This window comes from Sitophilus oryzae, unplaced genomic scaffold (genome assembly GCF_002938485.1).
Source record: "Sitophilus oryzae breed Bouriz unplaced genomic scaffold, Soryzae_2.0 scaffold_1614_pilon_pilon, whole genome shotgun sequence".
Classification (NCBI taxonomy): Eukaryota; Metazoa; Arthropoda; class Insecta; order Coleoptera; family Curculionidae; genus Sitophilus; species Sitophilus oryzae.
Genome location: NW_022146297.1, coordinates 3,206,156 through 3,221,648, shown reverse-complemented (window position 1 = coordinate 3,221,648; position 15,493 = coordinate 3,206,156). Strand labels below are relative to the sequence as shown.

Below are 15,493 nucleotides of genomic sequence, written 5' to 3'. Positions count from 1 at the left end.
ATTAATTTATGCACTAGTGTTGCAAACCACCATTTTCTCTACTAAAAAAGAGAATATTTTAATTTAACCGAATATTCTTATTTGAAAACATAAATAAATATAAGCACTGTGAGCTAAGCTGTGTGGCTAAATGGCCTATAATATTTTATTCGTACAAAAACAAGCAAATATTTTAAAGCTGATATAACCTAGCGGTTTCTGGAAAGTTTCAAGTTTAGACCCAGTTGGCTTCCCTAACCGGTCGGGGCTTGGAATTTCTGGATTCCATGTAATCCGATTCAAAGTCCAAGCCCATCTGCATATTGAAGTTTATTTAGCGTTGGCTTATTTTCCGCATTGTTCTTGTATACGTAACCGGAAATTAAAAATGTACAAAATGTAGTCTGTCTAAAAACATATAACGAATCAATAACACATAAACGATAAAGTTTGACGAATAGAGTTACTTATTGTATACTCTGTTTTTTTTCTCAGGTAAGATTTCGACAGACGATGACAGAAAAAAAGCAGATGACGTCCATACCAATCCATTTATTTAGCTAAAAAAAGTTTCTAATATTTTTTAAGTTACTATAGATGGGTTTATATATAAATCCGTCATGTGTCATCTCTTGTTGTTTTTAACCAGTTTTATTGATTTATTTGTATGAACTCGACTTAAGATTTTTGAGAGTTGTCAAACTCTTGCTAAATTATAGGTTACTAACCGGTACCAGCAACTTCGTTCGCGTCGAATTAATCATTTGTAATGGTGATGATAAACCAAAGCAAGAATTTCCATTAACATATAAACTGGATAAAATTTTCTCACATTTATGTCAGCATGAGAAAAAACAATATGGCGATATTATTATATAACTTGGTAATATTTGAGGGGTAGTGTCATCTCGTTGGAATTTGTTTTTTGAAAAATCCGTTTGCCAAAAATAAGCTTTTTACGTCAAGCAGTTTAAGCAGAATCGTAGTTAAGAAATTACCCAATGGAACACCCTGTATGATTTGTTAAAAAAATTCCAAAAATGTAAAAAAACCAAATAAATTATGCTAGTTCTAGCGTTTTCCCGAAAGACGAACCGTTTTTTAAATAACAAATATTGTAATATTTGGGGGGCGTTTTCACCCTCGTGGAATTTGAGATTCGAGAAACCCCTCCTTATCGAACCTCTACACCCCACAGTCAATCCGTTTGCAAAAAATCAGCTTTAAACGTCAAGCAGTTTAAGCAGAATCGTTATTACTCAATGGTCATATTTTATGAAACACCCTGTATAAATTTATAAAAAATCTTAAAATATGTAAAACAACAAAATAAAATATACGTGTTTAAGAGTTTTTTCCGAAAAACTCACCGGTTTTTAAATAAAAAAAATTTGATATTTCAGGGATAGTTTTACCCCCTTAGAATTCGAGTTTCGAAAAATCCCTTCTTATCGAACCTCTACACCCTAAAGTCAATCTGTTTTCCAAAAATCAGCTTTTTACGTCAAGCGCTTTAAGCAGGATCGTGATTAATCAATGACCAGATTTTTTGAAACACCCTCTATACATTTTTAAAAAATCTTAAAATATGTAAAAAAAAACAAAATAAAATATACTTGTTTAAGCGTTTTTTCGGAAACTTGACCGTTTTTTAAATAAAAAATATTGTAATATTTGAGGGATGGTTTCACCCTCTTGGAACTGGAATTTCGAAAAATCCCTTCTTATCGAACCTCTACACCCTAGAATCAACCTGTATGCCAAAATTGAGCTTCTTACGTTGAGTGGTTTGAGCAGGATCGTGATTAATCAGTATGTCAGTCACTTAAAGATTTGATATATTAGTAGAGATAATTTTGTGTCAAATAGAAATGATAAATATTTTGCATTTTGGACTGTGTTATTACGAGTGTTTTGTATTTTTTTTAATTAAGTGGAGGAAAACTCAAAGGGGAAATTAAGTGTTGACCCATACCATAGTTTACAGTTAATATTCGGTGCCCAGAGACAGTCTGCCAGACATTCTGGCCAGAGCGTTGTATTAGCCACAAATAAAGTTTGTATACTATCTTATATATGATATATGAACCAAAAACTGGAGTATCTGTAAAATAGCAGCACACGATAGGTAAATAATAATAATATTGAATAATTATATTGATAAATGTAACAATAAATACAGGAAGTTGCTTGAGCTTAAAACACGGCTTGAAAGCAGGAAATCTTTTTTATATCTTTTTTTGGTATGTGGTGTTTTTTAAAATACACCCTTGCTTGTTTTGTATTAACACATACTGTAATTGTTTTTAATAAAATAACTCGATTAGGTTTTTTCAATTTTATACAGTTTTTTTCACAATATTTTGAAGTAATCACTTGTCACTGTCCCTCAAATTTTAAATATATTCATTTTCTGCTATGCGTTCCAATTGTACCAACTTATTTCTTTGTAAAATAAAATAAACTACTTTGAAAATAAAATGACAGACATATCATATATCACTGTCAAGGATCTTGTCGTTGGACAGACTATACTTCAATACATTCAATAAAAAATTTAGTTAATTTGCGCAAGAAACGAAATAAATGGCATTTTACTGTCAATCTAATTCATGGATATCTAATTCCAAAGTCTGTCAATATTAAGCAGGCCTTAGACACTCAATAGCAATTTTATAGAATTACAAATTGAGTTTCTGTTGGTTTGGTTTGGGTTGGAGAGTCGCCAAACGGCGCAAAAGACATTAAAATACAGGTTTCTAATTTATATAATATATGAGATAAGATGCTATGAGAGCCTCTATGTTGACTAATGTCTATGGTCTAGTTTTGGTTTAGTTGACAAAATGTTGGTGATCAGTTAAGTTATTTTTATCATTATTTAAATAATTAGTAATACAGATATTCCTGATTTGTCGAAAAGTTCGGTATTTTGTGTTTTTGTGCAATTTGATATTTACAGTCATATTACAATATATTACAATCATATGATATTATAGAAATTATACAGAATGGTCCGAATTGTATTTCGGAAACTTCGGCAGCATATTCTACAGATAAAAATAAGTAAAAAAAGTTAGTAGAAATTTATGTCCAAAAATGCTTGGTTTTAGAGATCCTACAGGGTGTAGAAGTTTCATTTTTATTTCGATTTTTTCTAAATAGTTTCTGAACTAGTGTCGATATTTGGATAAAAATTGGTGTCAGGGTGTTTTTTGACATCCTGCTTTAACTTACTTGTTTTTAACTGTTTTGAAGGGTAATAGATAGGGTAAGATATAGTCTCGTTCGACCAAAACATGTTGTCTCGAAATATGTAAAATATCAATTATTTTTCGAATCTCCGTTTTTCGATAGATATGGTAGGTTACATAATCAAATGTATCACATACCTACTGTGTTCAAAGTAAACAATTTTTTGTAGTACCGGTTAATACCTGGCCGGCTATAAATCAGTTCATTTATCAAATATTAAAATATTTTTTATTTAAAAACCGGTGAGTTTTTCGGAAAAACTCTTAAACACGTATATTTTATTTTGTTGTTTTACATATTTTAGATTTTTTATAAATTTATACAGGGTGTTTCATAAAATATGACCATTGAGTAATCACGATTCTGCTTAAACTGCTTGACGTTTAAAGCTGATTTTTGGCAAACGGATTGACTGTGGGGTGTAGAGGTTCGATAAGGAGGGGCTTCTCGAATCTGAAATTCCAAGAGGGTGAAAACGCCCCTCAAATATTACAATATTTGTTATTTAAAAAACGGTTAGTCTTTCGGGAAAACGCTTGGACAAGCATAATTTATTTGTTTTTTTTACATATTTTGAAATTTTTTAAAAAATCATACAGGGTGTTCCAAAAAGTTGGGTAATTTCTTAACCACGATTCTGCTTAAACTGCTTGACGTAAAAAACTTATTTTTGGCAAACGGACTTTTCGAAAGTCAAATTCCAATGAGATGAAATTACCCCTCAAATATTACCAAGTTATATAATAATATCGCCATATTGTTTTTTCTCATGCTGACATAAATGTGAGAACATTTTATCCAGTTTGTATGTTAATGGAAATTCTTGCTTTGCTTTATCATCACCATTACAAATGATTAATTCGACGCGAACGAAGTCGCTGGTACCCGCTAGTTATTTAACATAGTTCTTTTATTATAAGATTTTATTATCTCGAAAGCGTTGGTCGATGATAGAACCATAAAATATTTACTCCCTCGACTTTGAGTATTTGGCTCACGTCTCGGCCATTGAAAACTATCACTGTATTATTCGTTATAACTGAAGCGCCACTACCATGCCATAAAACACTTTTTCCGACGCTTTAGAAAGACGAAATGCCAATCGTAAAACCACGTTTATTCAAAACTGTTCCGTTGTACGTGAACCACTTTTACTACCTTGAGTTTTAGACACGGTCACGTCACATACGTGCTTATAAATAATGTGGCTTCTGGCTGGTTACAAATTTGGAAAGAGTGATTGTTTGTAGGTTTATAAATGACCGGTTGGAATTACAAAACGTACAATGTGAATTTATTAATAAAAGTTCTATATCAGGTTTCCGAGTCTTATTGTTTAAGATTTTTATTCCAATCCTTTCTATAAAATATGCGGGCGATATTAGCTCTTATTTTAAACCAAAACAGTTAATAATAAGTTATAGCGGAACTCAAGAACTTGGAAGACTCCATCTGTAACCTGGAATGGGAATCCTCCAACGGCCTAAGTCTAATAATGTCATCATAAAAAAGCTAGATATGCTAGTGGATATGGTCGACTAGAAGCAAGAATTGCTCTTGGGTTTACATCAAATTGGCTCACTGATATCAAACATCATATTTCCCAAAAGGATATAAACCCAGGTCGGCCGAAAATTGTAGTCTTGACAAAATAAAGTCGTTAATATTTCTCTACGACACAATAAAAGAAAATATAATTAAGTGGTTAAATAAAGGATGTTCCAGAGTTCTGTTCCTGCGTCTTAAAATGACAGACAACTGTCACTGTCAGTTATCCTCTGGTTGGGCAGACTTAAAATCTTAATCGTACCATTAGTTTTTGTCATATCGGGTGTTTAAAAATAAACGTTTAATTTTTTTTTAATATCTTAGAAAAAAGAATATTATCATTTCATTAGTGTCTTTTTCAATACTTTGTCTTTTACGTTTTTTAAAAAGTAAATATTTAAAAATTATTGTCAGTGTAAATCTTTGACTTCCTTTTGTGTAATTATTTTGAGAAAGAAATAATGCAGATAATGTATTTACAGAAAAGGTTGGAGTAAAAATCTCGAACCAAAATCCTGATATAAAAACAGAGCATCTGTGTATTATTGTTGGGAACCCTGGGGGTGAGTCCGCATAATATATGCCAGTCACTTTGTTTTAAATAATTTTGAGTGATTTTGACCAACAGTGGTTGCCGATACTAGTTGCTCCTTGCTATGATATACAGGGTGCGCCTCAGAAGTGACTCACCCCCTATAAGTTTTTTATTTTTTCAGATAAAAATACGAAATTGGGTATGTTAGTATATGACATAAATTAGGATTGATAGACGTATTCAATTGTTTTTGGTCACTTCCTGTTTCACCGGAAATGACTAGAACTTTTGATTTTTAAATGACACCCTCGGTATTTCCTTTTTACTTTATTTGAAAGAAAATGACACTCTGAATAGAACGACATATTGCGGCGACTTTTTAAAAGGTTAGGAAAAATTATAAAAAAAGATGGTAAAAATTAAAAAGAAAACCGCAGCGTACGGCTGCTCTTGGTCTGGTGAACAATAGGTGTAGGTTCATTTAATTATTTTTGCATATTGTTGGGCACCACTTAATTTAAGCCAAGTTAAGGTGATATTTAAAAAATTAAGAAAATTACCACAGGCTAAATATGTTCAGTAATGATATATCTCAAATTAAAACAACAAAATTTAATAAAAACTATGTACATTTATTAATAATTAAATAACTCCAGTTTGAAAGTGAATTAAAAAGTCATTTAAAAAAAAACAATAAATTAATATTATATTGATATAGCGAAACTTAAATTAAATATTACTAAATATAAATCATCAAACGTAATCGTTTGTTTAAGTTTCATCAAAAAAGAGGTTTTAATATAAGGTAAGTTTCAGTAGAAAGTTAAAAGAAAAAGGCAAAAAGATTCCAAAGCAAAACGTAAATGAGTACTTAGCTTTTGCTCTGAAGCTGTAGTCAATCAGTGTTGATTTGGTGTTGTACTGGGGCCCATATCCATTACGTAACTGCTTTAAACCATCAGAAAACTTGTAAATTTGCGGAAAAAGGAAAAACTCGTCAATTTCATACCAGCCTCCAACAGGGAACCTTCACGGAACCATTCATAAAAACCAAAAACTGCTCAAAACTTCGGCTCAAAAAAAACTACTGCTAAATCTTCTTAAAAAAACTCGTCCAAAATGTTCTCAAAAAAACTTCTCGTTTCCAAAACGAAAAATAAAATTGAAAGGTAAAACCACCCTGGGACTTCTCACCAGTGGTCGAAATGGAAGTGTCGAAAAATCCGAATAAAACGTTAAAATTCTGCCAGAGATTATCTTTTGAAGACAAAAAATCAACACACACCAAACTGTGCTCGAAATAAGGAAATTTCAGGAAAGTTATTAATAACATTTAAAGAATAATTCTAACGATTAATACAAATGGCAACCCTGCGCCACCACATTGAACGGCATTCACGGTACTACCAAAATTGCAACGGTACCGACTACGGATGGGCATTATTTGCTTAAATTCTGCTAGAGATGTAGCGCAAAAATAAGAAATTATTTTAGGCTGCTACAATATCATATGTTAACTTTTGCCATTTTCGCATATGGTTTATTTGAGATAGTAACATACATACGGTTCATATCGACAATTTGACTCGAAATACCATAGTACCAAATTATTCTGAAAAAAAAACATTTTTCCAAATATGCTAATGGCAACCCTTGTTCTATTCTGAAAAAATTGAGATATGATTAAAAATACGATTTTTAATCATATAGGCATCTTTTAACCGGCCAGGACAAGACAGAAAAAATACTAGACAATTAAGTCTATTTTTCCAAGGCTCCTTGATTAAAAATTAGTGATTTTAGCACAATCATGGTACGTAGATTGAAATTTAAAATATGGTATACTTGTATTCATTTAAAACTTCCCAATATGGCGGACTTCAGTATGGGAGGCTTAAAAAACGAACATCTCTAAACTGGAATCGACTGTACTTCAAATCGTTCAAATTGATAATCTGTGGTAAATCCAATTGAACTCTGACACTTGGCTGACATTGACGTTTACGGTTCCTTTTTCTAAATATTTTCATTATTTTTTGAGTTTTTATTCACAAATTCTACTTGATTTTGTTCTTTTATTTAACCTGCAGTACTAATTATACAAATATATGTTATATATATATATATATATATATATATATATATATATATATATATATATATATATATATATATATATATATATATATATATATATATATATATATATATATATATATATATATATATATATATATATATTATAAAAAATAGTTATAAATAATCTTCTCACCGATTGACAAATAGGCTGGAAGATATTCAAAATGTGAAAAACGCTTAAAAACGTATTAGAAAACATTGACTCGTTCACAAATTCGTGAAAATAAATTAGTCCAGATGTTTGTAAAAAGGTCTCTAATTATTTTGAGAAGTTTCCTCGTATCAGTAATTTTCAGGTTTGTAATATGTACTATATGATAATAAATAGATTAAAACTTATATTTCAGGAAACAGCGCGGGCATAACAGATTGTTGTAAATCAATTTTAAAATATAAAGTTTAAAACAGGTTTAAAAGTTGAGTTAGTAGAGAAGACCTAAATAAGGTAATGTTGGTAATGGGACCAAAAATCCAATAACACTTGAAATATATTATATGTACAATAATTGTAAGTAGTTTTTATGAATCTGTTTTATATCTATTGTATTGTTTTTATATTTCTTGAAATATATATTTTTTTACTTTACAGGATACACAAAGAATAATAAAAAATACAGTTACTCACTAAAAGCACTTAAGGTTTGTAATAGATGTAGTTAGAATATCAAAACCAAACCAAACCAAAAATTATGTTTTATTTTACTGGTATTCCTCACATTTGAAGGGAAAGTCATTTCATAAATAAGCAGGACATTGTATAAAATTATACACTCTATATATTGTACACTCAATATTGTACACTCTATATTAATAATTGTTTTTTATCCTATACTTGTTAGTTAACGCATCACTTACTAGGTATAAAATTTAGTACTGATTGACCTATAGTTGTGGTTGTGATATATTCTGATGTGTTTCTGGCAATTTAAAATAAGTTAATATTTAAACAAACATTTCTGGCTTTCCTGACAGGAGTGTGGACACAAATTTAATAAAGGTATAATGTGGATAATGTTCTGATTATTACAGTTTGCATGGATGTTTTTGTATGTTGTTATTTTTAATAAAGTATATTTAATGAGTTTTTGAGTATTTCTTTTTCCTTCAGAGGATTGTGTTCTAATCTTTATATATTATAAATTTTCATAAATTATATCTACAAAATTTATTACCTTATAATTTTTTGCTAAATACTTTGTAGTTGGTACAGTTTAACAGTATATAAAAGAACTATTTAAATAAGATGTTTGAAAATATATAGCTGTTTTTGCACACATCAATTCAATTTGTGATTAACTGTACTGAAATAAAAACAAATTAAGAGAAATGGGGTGATCTATCAACTATAACATGAAAAGCATCATCCTATTTCCAAGTCTTCTATTAATTTCACTTATTAAACAACTATAATTATTCAATAATCTTGATAATTCTAGGAACTTTCAGATATCGTCAAAACATGAAAACAAAAATTTACTTCCTATAGTTCTTACGTCCCTTTAACTGAAATATAAGAAACGGGGGAGTTAATATTCTCACTGTGAAAGTTTATAAAATACCTTTAAGTAAAATCTTTTCGGACCTGCGGTAAAATACCTTTATTCTTATTAAATAATTTCAATAATCTATGTTTTTATTTATGACAACCACCTAATAACCTAACTTTAACGTCAACTTGACAATTCTGAAAAATATTATTGTTAACCAAAGAGTAAATCAATTTCTGAATTCGCTAACGCCAACTTATTGTTCATTAAAAAAAAAATTACCAATTTTCGTAACTAGGTCGGCCATATTGAGGAACTTTTAAAAGAATAGTACCATAGTAGATTGAAATTTAAAATATGATTTTTAAGCGCAAATGTCAAAAGTTAACGTATGATATTCATTCTATTCAGAGTGTCATTTTCCATTAAATAAAGTAAAAAGATACCGAGAGTGCCATTTACAAATCAAAAGTTTTAGTCATTTCTATTGAAACAGGAAGTGGTCAAAAACAGTAGCTGTCAAAACAGTTAGTCCGCTAGTATAATTTAAAAAATAATACTACGACAATTACCACAACAACAACAACAACAAACAACGCTTTATTGTGCGAAAAGCCAAAACAGCTTCATCGACAAAGCACTCACAAACAACAAAATCACAAAAAAATACAAACAACAAAAAATACACAATACAAATAATACAATTCAAAAAAATTTAAGTCTTTAAAATTACAAAAAGAATATACATGGACAATTTTAGAACAGTACGCAGTAAATAGATATAATTTTAAAGTTATAGAATATTAAATACTTGACCTTTGACCAGTGTGTGAGATGATCAAAATTTTAAAATTCAAAATTGTTCATAATTAAATATCAACAAAAAGGTCGTTTACCGCATATAGGGCTCTCTCCAGTAGGTATGATTTTAGAGCCTTGCGAAATGCGGGAAAGAATGAAAGCGATTTGATATTCAAAGGCAGATGATTGTACATTTTTTTGGCATTGTACAGTATTGAACCCTTAACTAGTTCTGAGCTCGGGGTTGGCAGATAAAGATCGTGCTCTACATTCCTAAGTGGATAGTTATGAGATGGCCTTTCGGGAATAGCAGATATGTGCTTGCGGATTAAGCAAACGGATTCAAAAATGAATAAAGAAGGAAGAGTCAGTATTTTCAAATTTTTAAAGAAATTCTGGCAGTGAGTTCTACTGTTCAGTCCCAATAAATATCGAACTGCTCTCTTTTGGAAGTATGAAAACACGATCAAATTTTGTTGCGCAGCAAGTATCCCAGAATGGAAGGGCATAACGAAGATGTGACTCAAAAAGGGCATAATAGGCTATTCTAGAGGTTGAGAAGTTAAGTTCCTTAGAAACTGATCTTAGCGCAAAACAGGCAGCGCTTAGTTTCTTTGATAGAGCTTCAATGTGAAAGTCCCATTTTAACGAGTTGTCTACAAGAAGTCCTAAGAATTTCACAGAGTCCACGACGTCAATAGTAGTGTTATTAAGTACAAAAGGTTGTATGGTACTTTTATATGACGAAACTTTAGTTTTTGATAGGTTGAGGCATAGGAGATTAGAATCGCACCAAGACTTAATGGTGCGTAAGTCATTGGATATAGTATCATATAGCGCCGCAACATCTGAGCCGCTCCAAGTGAAACTAGTATCGTCCGCAAAGAGGCAGATTTTACCGCTAATGTCTAGATTTGCAATGTCGTTGATAAACACCAGAAACAAAATAGGGCCAAGTACTGAACCCTGAGGGACACCACATTCTATAGGCTTACAAGAAGACATAGACGTATCAATCCTCACAAGCTGCCTTCTGTTGCCAAGATATGACTTAAGCCATTCGAGCGGCACTCCCCCGAAACCGTAGTATTGCAATTTATTAATTAAGATATTATGATTTACACAATCGAAAGCCTTAGAGAAATCACAGAAAATTGTAGCTGTAGAGTGATGGTTATTCAGGCTAGAGTATACATTATTAAAAAGGTCGAACATAGCATCATTTGTGCAACTGTTACTTAGAAATACAAATTGATGGGTAGTAAGTATTTTATATTTAAGGAGAAAAGATAGAAATCTTTTTTTAACCAATCTTTCAATGATCTTAGATAATGTGGGCAGGAGTGCAATTGGCCGATATTCGAAGCTTCATCTTTATCACCTCCTTTATACAGAGGAATAATTATTGCTGTCTTAAGGCAGTTTGGAAAAACTCCTTTTTGGAATGACACGTTAATTAAAGTAGTAAGATGGTTTAATGTACATTTAGGAAGTTCAAAGAACATTTCGAGAGTAAGCCCATCAGTCCCAGATGAGGAATTGTTTTTAATACTATTAATTGTACTACGGAGCTCATCTAATGCTACGGGCGTGAGGAAGAAACTGTGTAAATTCTCATTTGCTTTAGGAAGATATGAAAGTGAATCATGGGAAGGAGTTATGGTGTTAACTAAATTTTTAGCCACATTAACAAAGTAAGTGTTTAAATCTTCAGGTGAATTAAAGAGTGTGCCAGACGAAGAAGTCTTATTCCTTAAGTCATTTACAATAGCCCAAGTCTCCTTAGCGACATTACCGGCTTTGGCTAGCCTCGCATTATAATAAATGTCCTTGGCAGCTTTCATAGTCTTACGATAAACCTTTCTATAAAGTTTCACGTAATTATGAAAGAAGACGCTGTCCGTGAATTTCTTAAGGTGAGATAATGAGCGCATGTTCTTTGCAGATATACGCAAGCCTGTAGTAGACCAGGGTATACCTTGTTACTTTTGATAGGCCTAAGAGGAAATGCCTTGTACGCCAGATTAGACAAGGTATCCACATAAATCTAGAAAATTCGGAATCGACGTCAGCCGAGAGGACAACCCACTCTGTTGTTAGACATAGGTGGTGAAAATTTAGAAAATTTTCATCCAAAAAAATACGGCCCAATTTGCGCGAGGTATTTTTGCATTTGGATTTTAGCAAAAACTTTGTCAATACTGCCTCATGATCAGAGAAACCCGAGTGAAGGACTCTACAGTCAACGAATTCCGGGTCAAAAGACGACACGACATAGTCTATAGTACTAGAGCCAGTTTTAGTTATTCTAGTTGGTGAGTCAACATGCATGAATATACCAAAAGAATGAAAAAGGGACTGGAGAGACTCCTTAGCTGCACACACACTGAAAAAGTCAATATTCAGGTCGCCACACAAAATTAATTTACTTTTTATAGGTAGGAATTCAAGCAAGCTTAGCAATTTTTGACTGAAAATATGTACGTCAGCGTCAGGTGTTCTGTAAATACAAATAATATAGAGGTCAAAAGCATTATGATAAACGACGGAAAATTCAAAAATTTTTTCGGATATCAGAGTATCGAACTTAGTTACTGCCGAAAAGTCGTTGTTAGTAGACATTATCATAGTACCTCCATGAGATGAGTTACTTCTGTTGAATCTAGTTAATGTAGTGTATTTTTTGACAAATACAGGCTCATCCATATTTAACCAATGTTCAGTTACGGCAACAATTTCTGGAAAATTGAGCTCTTCTAATAAAAGATATAATTCATCCGTTTTATGTCTTAAGGACTGAATATTAATTAAAAAAACACTAAGCTTGCTATCGTCTAGTTTTTCAGAGGGTGCTTGATCCTCTGTTCGCGTCATTTCACCTAAAAATTTGTAGTTTTACTTGGAGAGAAATACTTGGTATGAATTTCCCTAATTCTCTCAAGCTGCTGAAGTTTTTCCGTTGAAAAGAAGGACCTGAAGGCAGAAAGATCCGCATCCACTTCACCCACTGCGCAGGGAATCCGCGTCACTAGGAAGTCCCTCTGATGCCATAAATAATTTGATGCTGGTGTTGGTGTGCCCTTCAAAACACACACTTGAGGGTTGATCATGGAGATAGGCGAGGAATAGCCGAATAGGCTTTAATATGGAAGGGTCCCTCAGCCTAGCAAGCAAATAACGCCCATTTGCCTCATCCGAATTCTGCGTCATCCGAACCACAGGCGGAGTCAACGGGTCCATATGCAGCCCACCATCCCTCCTCGCACTCTCTTCCACAACAATTTCCACATTTTTCAGCCCAAGAGACTTACAGACAGCAATAGCCTCCTTGTCAGAACAAATCTTAGCAGATTTAACTTCCCTCGGTATATTTATGAATGTCGAGTCAGAGCAAGGTGGTAGACTTTGGATGTCAACAGTGTTTGATAAAATTTGTTTAGAGCCTCACGGAATCAATTCAACATACTGGTATGTCAACAGAAAACATTTGTTTTTAACAAATCTTTTGCAGTGTCCATTTTACTTTTAAAATTTTATATTTCTCTAAAACCATATTAAACATTATTATAAAACTACGGCAATCGTCTTTAATAAAATTATTGACTCCTTTACTATCCAATAAAAGATCGATATTAACTGTATTATTTAATATAGTTCTTTTATTATAAGATTTTATTATCTCGAAAGCATTGGTCGATGATAGAACCATAAAATATTTACTCCCTCGACTTTGAGTATTTGGCTCACGTCTCGGCCATTGAAAACTATCACTGTATTATTCGTTATAACTGAAGCGCCACTACCATGCCATAAAACACTTTTTCCGACGCTTTAGAAAGACGAAATGGCAACCGTAAAACCACGTTTATTCAAAACTGTTCCGTTGTACGTGAACCACTTTTACTACCTTGCGTTTTAGACACGGTCACGTCACATACGTGCTTATAAATAATGTGGCTTCTGGCTGGTTACAAATTTGGAAAGAGAATTTTTTTGTAGGTTTATAAATGACCGGTTAGAATTAGAAAACGTACAATGTTAATTTATTTAAGAAATATATAAAAAGTTGTTAATACTTCTCTATGTAAAGCAATAAAATAATTGAGTGGCTAAATACAGAGTTGCTTACAGTTCTGGAAAAACTCTATATCTGGTGTCTGAATCTTATTGTCTAAAATTTTCATTCCAATCCTTTTTATAAAACATGGGGACAATATTAGCTCATATTTTAAATCAAAACAGTTAAACCAAACCCAAAGCGGGAACAGGGATTGGAGTATTTTTTTGGACGAAAACTATTCCAGCATCCTTCGCACATAAATCTACGCTATCGAAAGATGCGTACAACTTTCATTTACTTTCGTTTACTTTTTTTTGATAGTCAAGTACCTAGTATTAAAAGCAATCAACTCAGTAATAATCAGTTCGAAGTTGGTCAAAAAATGAGAAGCTGAACAAATTAGGCAAATAAAATAAAGTCCTTCGACTCTAGATGCCAATCCACCAAGAGATAGAAGGCAATGAAGAAGCAAACGATTTAGCTAGAAAAGGAGTGAACACTACTAATTAGACCAGAACCGTTCTGCTTCCCAAGTGGAAACCAACTTACAGCGGAACCCATGAACCTGGAATGGGAATAACGGTTTAAGTCTTATAATGTTATTTAAAAAAAACATACCTAAGTCGACGCAGGCCAAATCTTCTGGTGTGTGTGGGGGGGGGGGGAAGTATTAGAAGAGTTTTTACACACCATAATATTTGTTATTATTGTAATAAAAAAATATTTATAATATTTGCTATTATTGTAAACTATAATAGCTGGGTATAGATAAAATTCAAATTCAAAAAAAAGTTAAGTTAAGTTAAGAATAAAGAGAACAATTTGATTCATTAATAGTTTACTAAACTGAATTTCATGCATTGTGTAATAGAAGACTAGTAGATAAACTATTTGTAATGGTAGGCAATGTTTACTAATACAGCTGCCTATTGTATTAACATGAACAAAACGTTAATTAATACCAAGTACAAGATTATTAACATGTTTGGTTGTTTCATCTGATACTCGGACGACCCTTTAGGCATTACATACGTATAGTTGTACCAAAATTATTCTTAGAGTAAAATATAATTTTGCTACCTAATACGGGCATAGTGTTTAATTGTTTGAATTTTTTTGTAAATTATCATTGTATGTTACAGACTTTTCCATTATCTTTTACAATAAATGCCAGACAAATATCAGAAAAAAATGTATTAGGAAAATGTATAAGTAATAAGTCCTATATTTTTTATAGGATTTTTTTTCTTCACTGTAAAATTCTTTTATCGGACTAGGCCTGTACCGTCTTCATGCTTTGTTTGTCATCAACTGTCTTGTAGCCTCGTGAGATTTCCCAAAATTTTCAAAACTTATCGACTCCATTTTATCAAATTTTGATTTTGACCATACTTTGACGTAAAGAAAAATAAGAGCAGTTACGTTGTGCGGATATCACCAAACCATTCTGGACCAAATTCTAATTTATGTCAGTACTGATAATGTTTCTATCAGTAAATACAATAGTATCCTGATCATATACAGGGTCGCTTTTATATATGGAAACGGTCGATTATTAGGTAAAATATAGGAGGTACCGCCAAAAGTTAAATATAAAAGTTATATGGTTTATAAATATCTATTAGCGGGTAATAAATTTAAGAATACAGGGTCGGGCATAATGTCGTGGCACATCAAAGTTTCATTTTT

At 31.9% G+C, this 15,493-nt stretch overlaps 1 protein-coding gene across 1 annotated transcript in view; it reads right to left on the bottom strand.

Annotated features, from left to right (window-relative positions):
• Window positions 1–15,493, bottom strand: part of LOC115880085 (limbic system-associated membrane protein-like) — a 548,835-nt gene that overhangs the window by 115,222 nt on the left and 418,120 nt on the right. The window lies entirely within an intron of this gene.